Source organism: Sus scrofa, chromosome 2, assembly GCF_000003025.6.
Source record: "Sus scrofa isolate TJ Tabasco breed Duroc chromosome 2, Sscrofa11.1, whole genome shotgun sequence".
Classification (NCBI taxonomy): domain Eukaryota; kingdom Metazoa; phylum Chordata; class Mammalia; order Artiodactyla; family Suidae; genus Sus; species Sus scrofa.
Genome location: NC_010444.4, coordinates 136,768,599 through 136,782,886, shown reverse-complemented (window position 1 = coordinate 136,782,886; position 14,288 = coordinate 136,768,599). Strand labels below are relative to the sequence as shown.

The 14,288-nt window shown below is 51.9% G+C and overlaps 1 protein-coding gene across 15 annotated transcripts in view; it reads right to left on the bottom strand.

The window, feature by feature from the left end:
- Positions 1–14,288, bottom strand: part of JADE2 (jade family PHD finger 2) — a 145,949-nt gene that overhangs the window by 49,118 nt on the left and 82,543 nt on the right. For 2 of the 15 annotated variants that reach the window (XM_021084768.1, XM_021084772.1), the window contains exon 1: positions 3,697–5,262. The gene's annotated coding sequence lies outside the window, so the exon portion shown is untranslated. The other 13 variants (XM_021084775.1, XM_021084770.1, XM_005655015.2 and 10 more) reach the window with 11 other exon arrangements.

Genomic DNA, 14,288 nt, shown 5'->3' with positions numbered 1-14,288 from the left:
GTAAGAAGAGCTAATACCAAGCCAAGTGCTTACCACAGGCCTGGCTTCGGGTTTAGTCTTCTTCTTGCAACGTAGCACTTAATCCAGACACCCACCACGAGAGAGGTACTGTTATTAGGCCCAAGTGCAGATAGAGAAATTGAGGCATGGAGCAACTGCCGCAGCTGGTGACTGCAAAGCCAGCATTCAAAGCTAGACTGCCTGACCCCAAATAACGTTGTGGGCCCCCCCTCCCCGCCTCCACCCCACCCCCGCAGGGGCCAGAGTGTGCAGTGCACAGGCCTACGAAACCAGAATCTGGCTGGGCTACTCCGGATTCCTGTGGATTGTCTGAGAACCCTCTTGGGTTCCTGAACGCTGAGCTACGCAGTGACGTTCCCGTGTGGAGGACAGGACAAGCCAGGCAGCCCCCTGCCCCCCAACTCTGCCCTGGCCTTCCGGCAGAGAACCCAAAGGGAGAACTGTGAGGCCCACAAAGAGCCTGCCTGCTGGATAAGCTGGGAAGAATTTGGACTGGAAGCCTCTGACTTGGTTCTTGGCTGTAAAGACAAGTACCTCGGCGTTAACGGGCACAGCGATTCACCAGAATACCCTGCGCTCAACCTCAAGAACGTGGAAACCAGGGTTGAAAGCCTGACCTCAAGATTCTGAGAGGACCTGGGGGTTGGGGGTCAGCAGTGCCACCTCAGCTGTCAATGAAAGCTAAGTGGAGACTTCCGACAGCCTCTTGGATCAGGGCTATTGGCTGTTTAGCCAGGCAATTTAGGGAAAGGAAAAGCATGTTAGATGGGAAATGTTCTGGAAATATTTGCTGCATCCTGAGCCCAAACAACTCGACTCTTAAACACTTCAGCTCCAAAAGTGCTGGGGAGACCCTTGGCTAAACAGTTTCAAAACCAACATTCACTGCTCTGGCTGCCTGGGGCAAGGACTTCCCTCCGGGAGGCATTTGCTGTGGAACCAAATGCTTTTCCACTCGAAACAACAGCCAACAGCACTTGGGACAACCGAGAGGCCTCCAGATCAAACAAACATCCCTTTTCTTCCCTACCACGCAAACTTTCTCAATAAATTATTCGCCCACTTCGGATCAAAGCCTGTTTTTGCAGCCTATGACCTAAAAAGCAAATAGCATCTCTTAAACATGAAAGCCCTCCTCCCTGCCTGGGTTGGCTTTATTACTCATTCCTTCCCTTTACAGTTATTCTGTTGTTATTTTCCTCCTCTGCTTGTTAGATCGCTCTGCGAGTCCCAACCCGCCTGAGGAAGACGGGACAGGAGAGATGGTGCCATCACTTGGGGCTCTAAGGTGGGAGAGGAAGTGGAGGTAGGGGAGAAGTCAGCACCCTAGGAACCCAGGAAACAGGGCCAGGTCTGGTTGGCAGCTCCCTGCCCAGCTCGTCTGCCAACTGTCCTACTGGGAATTTTACCAGTAAAGGGCGGGAGTAAAAGCCACCTTAGGAAGAGGGGCCAGGGGGCCCTACCACCACCCAGGCCCAAGACTCAGTGTGCAAACCTAACCGTCAAAGGGACCTCCTGAGAGCTTGTCCAGTTTCAAAGCTCAGGGCTCCTCCCCCTTGCAACAAAGGCAAGGTGGCAGGTCAGTCGTGCTGCCTCAACTCCTCAGCTCAGACTGCAGACACGATGCCTCCTGACGACCTCCTGCAAACTCGGACCCTAAATGAAACTTTGTGTCTAGGAACACAAAGGGAAGGCGGGAAGGGGGTAGGAGGGAATGCTAAGCGCAGCAAGAAGGTTTGGAAATGTGCAGAAGCCAGAGGCGCGGGATGCAGGGTACCCTTGGCACCGAGCAAAGGGAAACGCAGCCCACCCCGCCCCACCCGCCTAGGACCTGAGACCTGCGGCCAAGGTGCTAAGGAAAAACGTCCCGGCCCACAGCAGAGGCTAAGACGATCGGGAGGGGGTGGCGCGGGCCTCCAGCCTGCCCCTAAAGGCAGCCTGCGGGACAGCAAGCTGGAAGCACGCCGGCGCGATTCCGACCGAGGGAGCCGGGAGGAGGAGCCGGAGGTGGCTGCGGGGGGCTCTGGCCCAGGCGAAGGAAGGGCAAGAGACGGTTCGGACCGGGGGTGGCGCCGGGAGGTGGCCTGGATGCCCGGGGCTGGGGGAGGGGCCTAGGGAGCGGGTGAGGCGAGTCGAGCCCCTTGGGGCGGGGTGGGGGGGTGCAGTGTGAAGTGGCGGACTGGGTGTGTGTTGGGGGAGGGTGGGCGTCCTGGCCCTCTGGAAGCTACAGTGAAGGCTTCCTGCCTGGTTCGCAGACATTCCCCTTTTCTGACATCACAGCTACGAATCACCGAGCTGACCCCCTCTCGTCCTTTGGCCTGGAGAAGAGAGAGTCTCAGGGCTCGGAGATAAGCGGGAAGGCACCGGAGGGAGCCACAAGTCTGCACCCAGGCGGGGAGGAGGCGGGCAGGAGCCGCTCCGCAGGCGCAGGCGAGTGGGTGGGAAGGAGGGAGGGAGAGAGGGAGGAAGGAGGTGAGGCCGGGAAGATGCCACTGCCGGGGGCGGGGCGGGGCCGGGGATCCGGGAGAGGGACTGCAGCGGTGCCTGGTGGGGGCGGGGGCTGCAATGTCACTCATTTTGGGGGTCAGGTGTGTGAGTCCCAGGCTCGGGCCGCCACTTGCCTACATCTACCCAGTACCACCTAGGGCGCAGGGGCGGAGGCGAAGGGTAAGGGACTGCAGAACCGTCCCCGGAGCGGGACGCGAACCAGCAGAGTTGGGAGAAGGTAAACAAGGGCCACGCCCCCTGCCGTCGCCCCGCGGGCGCGCACCCGCCGCTCGGGCTGCTGCCGGTACATTTCCACTCCCAGCGCTTCTCCCCCGCTGGACTCCCGCGCAGCCTTGGAGGGGGGGCTGCCCCAGACCCCAGCCCGCGCCCCTCGCGCTGGGACTACGCACCTTCTATACTCACCTGGAAAGGGTATCCCCTGCCCCTCCGAAAAACTGCTTAATTTGTGCAAAGCCCCCGCGCCCGGGAGCTGAGCATGCTGCCCCCGCGTGCAGAGCCCGCGTGCACCCAGCCCAGAGAGGGGGCGACAGGGCGGAGGCGGTGGCCCCCGGAAGGTGTCTGGGACCGGACCGGCTGCACGTGAGCCCAGCGCGGGGTCATGTGCACCGGCTCAGCCCGGTTCGGCGCCCGGACGTGCTGCGTATCAACAAAATGAAACTCGGGGAGACAGGAGGGCAGAAAGCTCCGGGTCCTCCGAACCCCCATCCCCGGCCGCTCGATCTCCTCTCCGCACCGGTCTCCCGCCGCAGCCCCTCCGCCCTGCCAGAGCCCGCGGGGCAAGTTGCAGCCCTGGCGCGCCCCCGCCCGCCCGCGCCCCCTCCCCGGCCCAGGGGCGCTTTGCCGCAGTCATTAATAAAGAAGGTCGCCAAGCTCACCCTTCCAAAAGTTGTTGTTGCATGCGCCCCTCTCAGCCTCCCCGCAATGTACTCTTTAAAACACGACTGACCAACATGCGCAATCTCTCTCCCCTGTGCTGTGCATCGGCACCCCCCCCCCCCCCCCCCGCGCGCTGGCTTCCTAGAACAGGCAGCCAGCAGGAGAGAGAGGGAGCGAGCGAGCAAGAGAGAGAGAGCGCGAGGGAGCGAGGAGCGCTGGCAGATCTGTTGCAAAAACACAAAATAACGCCGTGGAGATGCGCAGGGCCAGTCGCCGGGGGCTGGATCTTACCTTGCTCCGCGGTGCCCTTCCGAGAGGCGCTACCCCCGGCTACACGCCGCGGCGGGGACCGGCGTGGGAAGGATGCTCCTGAAACCCTGAGCTCCTGGGGCCGGCGCGGGCGGGGGGCGCGCATCCATCCGGGGTCGTGGCGAGGGAGGCGGCGGGGCCCGTGGGGTCCCCGGCCCCGCACCCCGGCCAGGGACAGTCAGCCTGCCGGACCTAAGCCCTTGCCGCTAGGAGTGGGCGCAAAGTAACTCCATGGACGCTTCTCACCCACCCCCCAAATAGCCTCCAACTGCGATGGCCGCGGTCGGCACCATTCACCAACCCCCCTGTGTATGTTTCTGTTTCTTTTTAAACCAAGACTTCCTTGTGATCTCTACAGAAAAAAAAAAAAAATGTGTTGGGGTGGGGGTGGGGTGGGGGCGGGCAGGAGGAGCGAGGGAGGGGGAGTAGCCACTTTTTTCTTATTCACTCGGATCTCCACTCCTGACAACCCCCGTCGCCCCCCCCCCCCCGCCCAGTTGTTTGGCTTCAGCAGCGGGTCCAGGTAGCACTGCAGGCCTCCGGGGGAGGGTGCCCTGCCAGGCGGCCCTCCAGTCTGCACCTCGGGCCTGGACTCCCCACGGGCTCTGGGGCGCCCCCAAGCCCGCCCTGTCCCCAGGGCCGGGCCCAAGCTGCGGCTGCGCCCGTGCAAGTCCCATCAGGTCTGCTCACACTTCACACACACACACACACACACACACACACCCCGCCCCTCCACTCTCTCACTCACACTTTCTGCTCACACCCCGCCTCCTTTGCGCCCCAGACCCGGGCGGCGCCCCCCGCAACCTTTAAAAAAAAAAAAAGCAAGCTTATACTTAAAAAAATCTTTTGGCGCCATATTAATGACGTACTTAAAATTTGCCATTTCTCCCTGCGTCAAAAAGACGTTTCTTTGCAAATAACAGCCTGAAGGCGACACTCGCGGAGAGAACGAGGTTTGCACTGAGCACCCCGCCTCCCGGGGTTCCAGAGCTGGAAGACCCTCGCTCTAGGCCCTGCTTCTGAATCGCGGGTTTTAAAATGCGAATCGAATAAATCGCGTGGCGTTTTGCAGCGCCAGAAGTGAGCAGAAAGTGCTGGCTGGAGCGGAGGGGAGGGGCGCGCGCCGAGTCGGGGGGAGGGGGCGCGGCTCTCCTCCCCCACCCACAGCAGATGTAAACTAACGTCCCGGGCGGGGGAAACTTGAAATTGTGGGCGACCTCAGGAAGGAGGGGCGGTCCGTAAAGGGGGTCCTTCTCGGGATCGTCGCCCCTTCCCCCCGCCCGGGTGCCTCCTGGCGCCCAGCTCAGCCCCGCATTTCCGGGGGGTGGGGATCGCAGTGATGGGTGGGTGGGTGGGTGGCAGCATATCCCAGCCCCAGCACTAGTTTGCTCCGGGGTATTCACTTCCCCTTGGCTCATTCTTCCCATTCCCCCTAAAGGGTTAAAAACCGAGGGGCAACTTCCAAGGATTGGCACTCGGGGAGGAAGCGGGGCGCCCTTCTCCCCACCCTTCGCCTCCTCGCCCCTCCTCCTACGGCTCCACTTCCCGACTTGACCTTGTGGTGCACAAACAGTGCGCTCGGATCCTCGCAGTTTCTGGAAGAAGAGCCTGCGCTCGCCAGGCAGGCGGGCTGTCGGGCGGCTCTCGGGCGGCGGCGGGGCCTTGGGTCGGTTCCCGGAGCCACGGCCACACCCACCCTACCCGCTGCGCCCGCCGCACTCACCTTCTCTCGAGGAAGGAGCAGGGCTGGCTTTCTGGATGGGGAGAAGTGGGGGCTAAGCTGCAGCCTCCTCAGAAGCTCCCAGCTAGGGAGGGGGTGTTCTGGTCTGGGTGGTGGGGGGGAAGACCTGGGATCCTTGCCCTACGTCCTCAAAGTATCACTGCCAACTTTTTCTTCCCCTTCCCTTTTCACTGCCCCTCAAAACTGATCCAGTAATTTCTTCAACTCACCTTTGGCTTGGAAGGCACGTGGGTGAGCTGTGAACTGGGACAGGAACCGCCTACCCTCTCCAAGACTGAGGGTTGTTTAGTCTTTCTTTTCCCCTCCACCCCTTCCGTGTAAAGATAAATATTCAATTTACATAAGATGACATTTATGTGACAATTAAGAAGATTCCCCGATGGAATGTTGTGAACACATTTGCTTATAGGAGAAATAAATCTAATAATAAACAAACTCATAATAACAGCACAAATCCTCCGACAGGGCGGACTGTCTACACTACAAAGAGGGAGATGATGAATGCTGAAATAAGCACTTTTTGCAACAGGAAAGAAATATGAGCTCAAAGGGAGTCACTGCAACATTTCTCTTCCTTGGCCTTCATTCACAAAATCTGAGGAGACTTGTCTGGCAGGATTGAGGGGCTAGATATCACCTCCTAACTAGACCTGCTCTCACTTTCTGTGGTCAATGGGTAAGATTTTCCTAAGCTCAAGCTCTGTGTGGTGAAACAGATGTCCCGGGCTGTGAGCATGCAACAAAACAGTTAAATACCTGGCCTCTATGCTCTGCTGCTTCATGTGGGCAAGTGAAAGTGAACTCATCTCTGGGTCTCTTTTTCCTCTTCTGCAGAATAGGATAGTTGGAGGGTTCCTGAGGACACACACACACACACACACACACACACTCTGTATGTGCACAGGGCCTGGCTTCGAGTACACGGTGCACATTAGCACTTTTCCCAGTGCCTGCATTTTGGAAGGGTGAATGCACTCTCTGAAAGCTAACGCTGAGAAACTGAGGGACACATGCAAGAAGGTGTCTCCAGGAACTCCCAGACTGGACCAAAGGAAAGGCTAGGAGAAAAAATTGTGAATGACAGCGGACTTCATGGTCAAGTTCCTGATGGTAACGGCACATCTGAGGTGAGGGTGGAGGTACTGATTTACAGTGGCGCAGCTCACAGGGACGGCTCTTGCTGGGTCTAGTGGCAGAGGGTTTATAGGCAAGAGAGGACTTAGCCATTAGGATCCCGTGAACCTTGGCAAATAGTTGTAAAGTGACCTAGAGGGAGAAGAGGGCGTGGATGACCATTTGCAGGTCACCTGCTCTGTGCTGTAGACTGTTAGTCTTCCCATTGCATCCTCACAAAAACCCCAAGGTATGTATTCAGAAAGGTTTAGCAACTTACCAATAGTCACACGGCTAGCAAGTGGTGGCAGAACTGGCACTGAGTCCAGCACACCCCGAGACCTATGTATTTGTCTTCCATTTTACCACACTGCCAGAAATAAAAAGAATTAGTATTACAGGTTCAGTTGGGGATGGGAGCCTGACTCCTATGCTGGCAAGAAAGAATTGTTCGAGCAGCCCTTTGCCTCTGAGGTCCCTGAGTCTGGGTGAGATCCAGGTCACCTAAAGAGTCCTTGGAAGACAGTTCTTGCTTAGCATTGGGAGCCCCATCAGAATCCTTGTTTTCCCACAGCTCTCTGCTACTGTTTAAGGCTAACCTTGGAAATATAAACATAATGATAGCAGTAAAGCTACTTATACCTCCTTAATCCTTCTTAAAAGTCTCAAAAGTCATTAATTTTCACAAAAAAAGAGAAGAAATATAATATTCTTGGAGTTCTGATCACTCATTTTTTTTTAACAACTATTTATTAAATGCTTTCTGTATGCCAGGCATCATTCTGGATGCTGAGGACATGGCACAAACATGACAGACAAAAATGGCTACTATCATGGAACTCACTTTCTAGATAAAGGAAACACACATTTTTTAGAAAGCTTAAAAATACTATGTTTGAAGGTAAGTGCTGTGGAGAAAAACTAAGTAGGAAAGGGGGATACGGCGTGTGAGAATGCAATCCAAATAGAGTCCTCAGGGAAAAGCTCACTGAAAAGGTGGCTTCCAGTCAAAGAAAGGGAAGGAGGGAACTGTGAGGGTTTATGGGGGAAGAACATTCTAAGCCAGGGATTTTTTTTTTTTTTTTTTTTGTCTTTCTGCTATTTCTTGGGCCGCTCCCACGGCATATGGAGGTTCCTAGGCTAGGGGTCGAAAAGGAGCTGTAGCCACCAGCCTACGCCAGAGCCACAGCAACACTGGATCCGAGCCACATCTGCAACCTACACCACAGCTCACGGCAACGCCGGATCGCTAACCCACTGAGCAAGGGCAGGGACCGAACCCGCAACCTCATGGTTCCTAGTCGGATTCAATAACCACTGCGCCACGATGGTAACTCCTAAGCCAGGGATTTTTAAACTGGATTCCACAGACACCTCCCTCCGGAGGTCTGAGAATAGAATTCAGAAGGAAACAAAAATTGTATTTTTCATTTTTTATTTTTGCTTTTCAGGGCCTCACGCATGGCATATGGAAGTTCCCAGGCTCAGAGCTGCAGCTTCCAGCCTACAGCACAGCCACAGGAACACAGAATCCGAGCAACATCTGTGACCTACACCACAGCTCACAGCAGTGCCAGATCCTTAACCCACTGAGCGAGGCCAGGGATTGAACCCGAATCCTCATGGATACAAGTCAGGTTCATTTCTGCTGTGCCGCAATGGGAACCCCCCCAAATTACATCTTTATTTTCACTAATTAAAATTTAGTGTGCTCCTCGATTATGAATGCAGACAGCAAATCACAGTGATATTAGCAGCACCTGTGACATTGTTGCCCATATAAATCTCAGATTTTTCATATCACATTATAGTTATTGCAAGCATCTTAAAATATCATTACATTTATCACTACTTCAAATTTATCCTGCTAGCTGTTAAAATTTAAGAATTGATTAGCAACATATATTGCTCTATCACAAATTTAAAAAATATTCTGAGGAGTTCCCATTGTGGCTCAGTGGTTAAAGAATCTGACTAGGAACCATGAGGTTGCGGGTTCGATCTCTGGCCTCAATCAGTGGGTTAAGGATCCGGCGTTGCCGTGAGCCATGGTGTAGGTTGCAGACACGGCTCAGATCCCGCGTTGCTGTGGCTCTGGCGTAGGCCGGTGGCTACAGCTCCAATTGGACCCCTAGCCTGGGAACCTCCATATGCCGCGGTAGCGGCCCAAGAAATGGCAAAAAGACAAAAAAAAAAAAAAAAAAAAAAAAATTGAGGAGTTTCCACTATGGCACGACAGGATCAGCGGTATCTCTGCAGTGCCAGGATGTAGATTCAATCCCCAACCCACTGAAATACAGCCGGCACAGTGGGTTAAAGGATCCAGCATTGCCATGGCTGTGAAGTAGGTTGCAACAGCAGCATAGGTTCGATCCCTGACTTGGGAAATTCCATACACCGTGAATGGGCCAAAAAAGAACAAAAAAAATTTTTGAGAGTTGTGTTTCAATATAATTGGTTTTCTTCATAATTTATGAAGCTTATTTTATGGATTTAAACACATACTCAAAAGGAATCCACAGGCATCAAAGGGGTCCATGGTTAAGAGCCACTGTCTCTACACACAGATGAGCAAGGAAAAAACTTTGAGGCAGGAATGCACTTAAAATGCATATGCAAACAGAAGAGATCATACAGGGCATTATTAGCAATATGGCTTTTGCTAGGAGTGATGTGGAGGGTTTTGAGCAGAAGAATGACGTGTATCATGACCCTGGGTTTTACAGGTCACTCTGCTGCCAGATGGAGGACTAAGGGGAAAGGCTGAAGCAGGATCCGTTAGGAGGTCCTTATAATAAAAAGATGACAGATGACGTTAACCTGGACTAGGGCAGTAGCTGTGGAAGTGGTCAAATTCTGTATATATTTTGAGGATAGCTCTGACAAGATCTGTTGCTGTGAAAACAAGAAGTCGAAGATGACAAGAGTTTTACCTTAAGCCAATGCAGAGAGGCAGCTGCCATTAACCTAGGAGAAACTGTGGAATGAGTAGGTTTGGGAGGAAAATAAGGGGCTCAAAGTCAGACATGCTAAAAACTTGAGATACAAATTAGATATCCAAGTGCAGCCAATTCTGTAGGCAGCTAGAAATGCAGCCTCAGCCCAGGGGCAAGGTCTGGGGAAAATACCATTTGAGAGGGGTCAGCAGGTGGATAGTATTTAAAGCTTTAGGGCTGGCTCAGGTTGCCAAGGAAGTGAGTGTAGACAGAGAAGAGTTCAAAGAATGGTGTCTTTGGGCGCTGCCCACATAAGTGGTCTGGAAGATTAAGAAGAATCAGCAAGATGTTGTCAAAAAAGAAGTATTCAGGAGTTTCCGCTGTGGTGCAGTGAGTTAAGAAGCCGACTGCAGTGGCTTGGGTTGCTGCAGAGATGAGGGTTCAATCCCTGGCCGGGGAACTCCCATATGCCATGGGAGCTGCCATGGGAAAAAAAAAGTATCCAATCACTTCTGCAAAGAAGAGATACAAAAGGACAATGAGCACATAAAAGCATAAGGATGGTCAACATCCTTAATCATTAGGGAAACACTACAGTGAGGTACTGCCTCACGCTCATTACGACAACCCCCCCCGCCCCGTTTTTAAGCTGCTGCGTGCAGCAGCTTGATGTGAGATCTCAGTTCCCAGACCTGGGCTGTAGTGGTGAAAGCACTGAGTCCTAACCACTAGACTACCAGGGAACTCCCCCAGGATGGCTACTATTTACAAAAACAAACAAAAAACAGAAAATAGTAAGTGTTGACAAGGATGTGGAGAAATTCAAGAGCTTGTGCACTGTTGATAGGAATGGAAAACAGAACAGCTGTCATGGAAAACAGTAAACAGTATGGCCAGTCCTCAAAAAAGCATGAAAAGAATTACCATATGATTCAGCACTTCTGGTTTTGGTACAAACTCAAAAGAATTAAAAGCAGGGTCTTGAACAGATATGTGTATACTCATGTTCACAGCAGGATTATTCACAATAGCTAAAGTGTTCATCAGTGGGTGAAAGGATACGCAAAATGTGGTATATGCAGAGAATGGAATAGCTTTCAAATTCAAAAAGGAAGGGATTCCGCAATATTCTACAACACGGATGGACTTTGAGGTCCTCATGCTGAGTGAAATACGCCAGTCACAAAGAGACAAATAATGTATGATTCCACTTATGTGAGACATCTAGAGTGGTGAAAGCCATAGAGACAGAAAGTAGAATGGGGGTTGCCGGGTTGGGGAAGGGAGAAAATGGGGAGTTATTGTTTAACAGACACAGAGTTTCAATTTTACAAGATGAAAGACTTGTGGAGATGGATGCCGGTGATGGTTGCACAACAATATGAATGTACTTAATATCACTGAACTGTACACTTAAAAGGGTTAAGATAGTAAAATTTATTTTTTTATTTTTATTTATTCTTGTGTTTTGCTTTTTAAGGCTGCACTCACAGCATATGGAGGTTCCCAGGCTAGGGGTCGAATCGGAGCTGTAGCTGCCAGCCTCCGCCACAGCCCCAGCAACGCGGGATCCAACTGTGTCTGCGACCTACAGCACAGCTCATGGCAATACTGGATTCCTTAACTCACTGAGGGAAGCCAGGGATCGAACCCACGTCCTCATGGATACTAGTCGAAGTCGTTAACCACTGAGCCATGACGGGAACTTCCTAAGATAATAAAATTTGTATTATGTATCTTTTCCCACAATAAAAAATCGAAAAAAGTTTAAAAGAAAAAAAGGAGCAACAACATTCGGAGATTTAGAGGGACTGTCCTGGAAGCCAAGTGGAGAGCGTTTTAGGAGGAAGGAAAGCCCTGTGTCCAAAGCTGCCAAGGGATCGGGACAATTGATCACTAAGTTCAGCCACACTGAGGCCACTGGGGACCTAACAAGAGCCGTGTCAATGGAGTGGCATGAGCACAAGGCTGAATGAGTGAAGAGAGTGGGAGCGTTTATGGTTGCGATAGCTTGGTCCAAGATTCTACCTGAAAATGACAGGTCCTCCGTGTCTGTAGAAATGGATAATTATATACATATAGAAATTCAATTGAAATGGCTTTTCCTGAGGCTATTTCAGATGCCAGGCATAGGAATGGATGCTCGAGATACTGAGAGAAATAAAACATTCACTGCCTTCCAAGATTTCCTAAGAGCTCACAGTCTAGCAAACTTTGTGGACACGTGAAATACACAACGAGTGATGTGTGTGGCTAAATACACACAAGCAGCCTGGGCATCCATTTTTCCAGCATAACAGACAATATGGTTAAAACTGTAGATTCCAGATTCAGGCAGTCACGGGTTTGAATCCTGCCTCCACCATTCACCAGCTCCATGACTTGGCACAAAGCAGTTAACTTCTCTGTGCTGCAATTTCCTCCTCTGTAAATTAGCGATGCAATAATGTCAAAACTTTAGTGTGTCTGGAATGCTTGTTTAAAATGTATATTTCTGGGCCTCAGTTCCAAAGGCTCTCATGGGGCAGGGCCAGGGGATCTGCATTTTTAACAAGTACCTGGTCATACTTGATGCCCTTGTCCTTGAACCATGCTTTGTAAAACACCGAGAGCTTATTCCTGCGGTGCCATGCACTGGCCTGGCACTCACTAATTGCTCACTTGATAGTAGCCATTCTTCCTGGGGTTCTTAGTGCTAACCAAAACAAACCAACCAACAAACCAACAAACAAAAACCAAAAAAAACCTTTTTAATAACTTGCAATTTATGTCCAGAAGCAGAGGTCCAGCACACTATAAGCACCCTGAATGGAGAAAACAGCATAAGAATAATTTAGCATTTATTCATCGACTATTTATTGAGTGCCTACTATGTTCTGGACAGTATTCAAGGACTGGAGAGACAGAAAATATCTGACTCAATAAGGTGTCTGAGTCATCAAGGTAGGCAGAAGCCCAACTGTAGTTAGCCACACGCTAGCGGCTGACCTCTGGGCCAGGTGACAAGTCCTATGTTCACACGCTAGCTGCTTAAGGCAGTACTTCTCCAACTGTAACAGGCACATAAATCACCTGATCTTCTTCAAGGGCAGAAGCTGATTCATTAGGTCTGGGGTGGGGCCTGAGAGTCTGCATTTCCAACAAGTTCCCAGATGAGGCTGATGCTGCTGGTCCATGGATTATGCTTGAAGTAGCACAGGTTTAAAGGGTTAGGAAAAGTGGATCACACCCTTGCCCTAACATTAGAGTTCCTGGAGAAATCCTGGGAACCCGGAAAGGAAAAGTGAAATCTGGGAAGATTGCGCAGACGCAAGTGAGGCTGGCTCATGCCTTCTTCTGTATTCTGTTCCTGGAGTTCAATCCTTACTCTCTCAATGGCATTGGGCCTCCCCTAAGGGAAGGTGAACATTCTATTGGCCATTCGGTAAATATTTCCTGGCTGCCTACTCTGTGCCGAGCCCTGTGCAAAGCATATAGTTTGGCATTCAAGAGAAGACAAGTTCAGCAGCTTCTGCCTCCTAGGCTCGAAGCAGGGGCTGCAGCTACAGTTTGGAACAGAGAGAAAAACTGCCCAGGGTTGTATCTATGGCAAGACCCAGCCTTGGCTTTTCCTGTGGTGCTATAAATGCATGACAGGGAGAGAAACCCCTCTGGAGTCTCTGCCAGCTGGTTTAAAGATGGTACTGACCAGCCCCAGGAGATGTCTAGCTGATGTGCCAGCCAGGCCACCTGTCCCTTCTCAGACGCTCAGACCCCGCCCAGTGGCCACAGATGGCAGAAGGCAAGGAAGATCCCTGGGGTCTCCAAATGCCTCCCCAGAAACTGGCAGCAGGCAGTAACTCCAGCCAAGCCAGGGGCCAGCTTGACCAGAATCAAAGTGTGAGACACCCCACTTGGAGCTGAGGGGCCTGGCCCAATCCAAGAACCATCAAGAACCAAAGGCACTGGCTCCAAGTCAAGTTGAACTGTGTAAGGACAAATCCTTTCTCCCTTTTCCAGGGTTTCTCATAAAGCAAAGCACATATCCTCCTTCCAGGTGGCGGTCTTATAAAGACATTTCTCATACATTTACTGATGAGTTCATAGCCATGCTCGAGGTAACTTGGTTTTAGAAAGAGCATGCATTTTCCAAGCGTCTAGACAAACAAGGCTCTTTTTCAGGGCAGTGAGTTCCAGGGCAAGACCCTGTCTTCTAGGGATTTAGGTCTCCTTAGGAAGACAAGTTCTTAGGCACAGATGGCATGGTCAGGGTATAACAAGCTGTCTCGGGAACCTGTGGGTCAAGAGAGTTTCTTGAGAGCAGCTGAGAGACGGGCCTAAACACAGAAGGCAGCTCAGATGAGATGGGAGGATGGAGGATGTTCCCGAGAGACGGACGGTGTCTGCCTGGTCTGCAAGAGCGCCGTGGAGAATACATGAGGATGCCCAGAGCGGGCCCCAAGCTTCCTCCTGGAAAGGGAACGGCCCTTTGTTCAGGCAAACATTCTAGTACGCTCCTCGAGAGTGAAAGGTGAGAGCTCACAGCTGCCCCACGTTGGGAGGAGGAGGAGATGAGCACATGCAGTCTGCTTCCAGGAATCTCCCCCAGAGACCCTCTGATGTGGGCACTAGAGGATCTGTTTAAGAGCATCATTACAACATTGTTTGCAACCGTGAAAAACTTGAAATAGCTTGAATGTTTGTCACTAGAGAACTCACTAAATAAACCAAGAGCAAAAAGAAGAAGGCAGCAAACTAAGAAGCATTGTGTGGTTTTGTATGTCTGATGTAGAAAGAGCCCT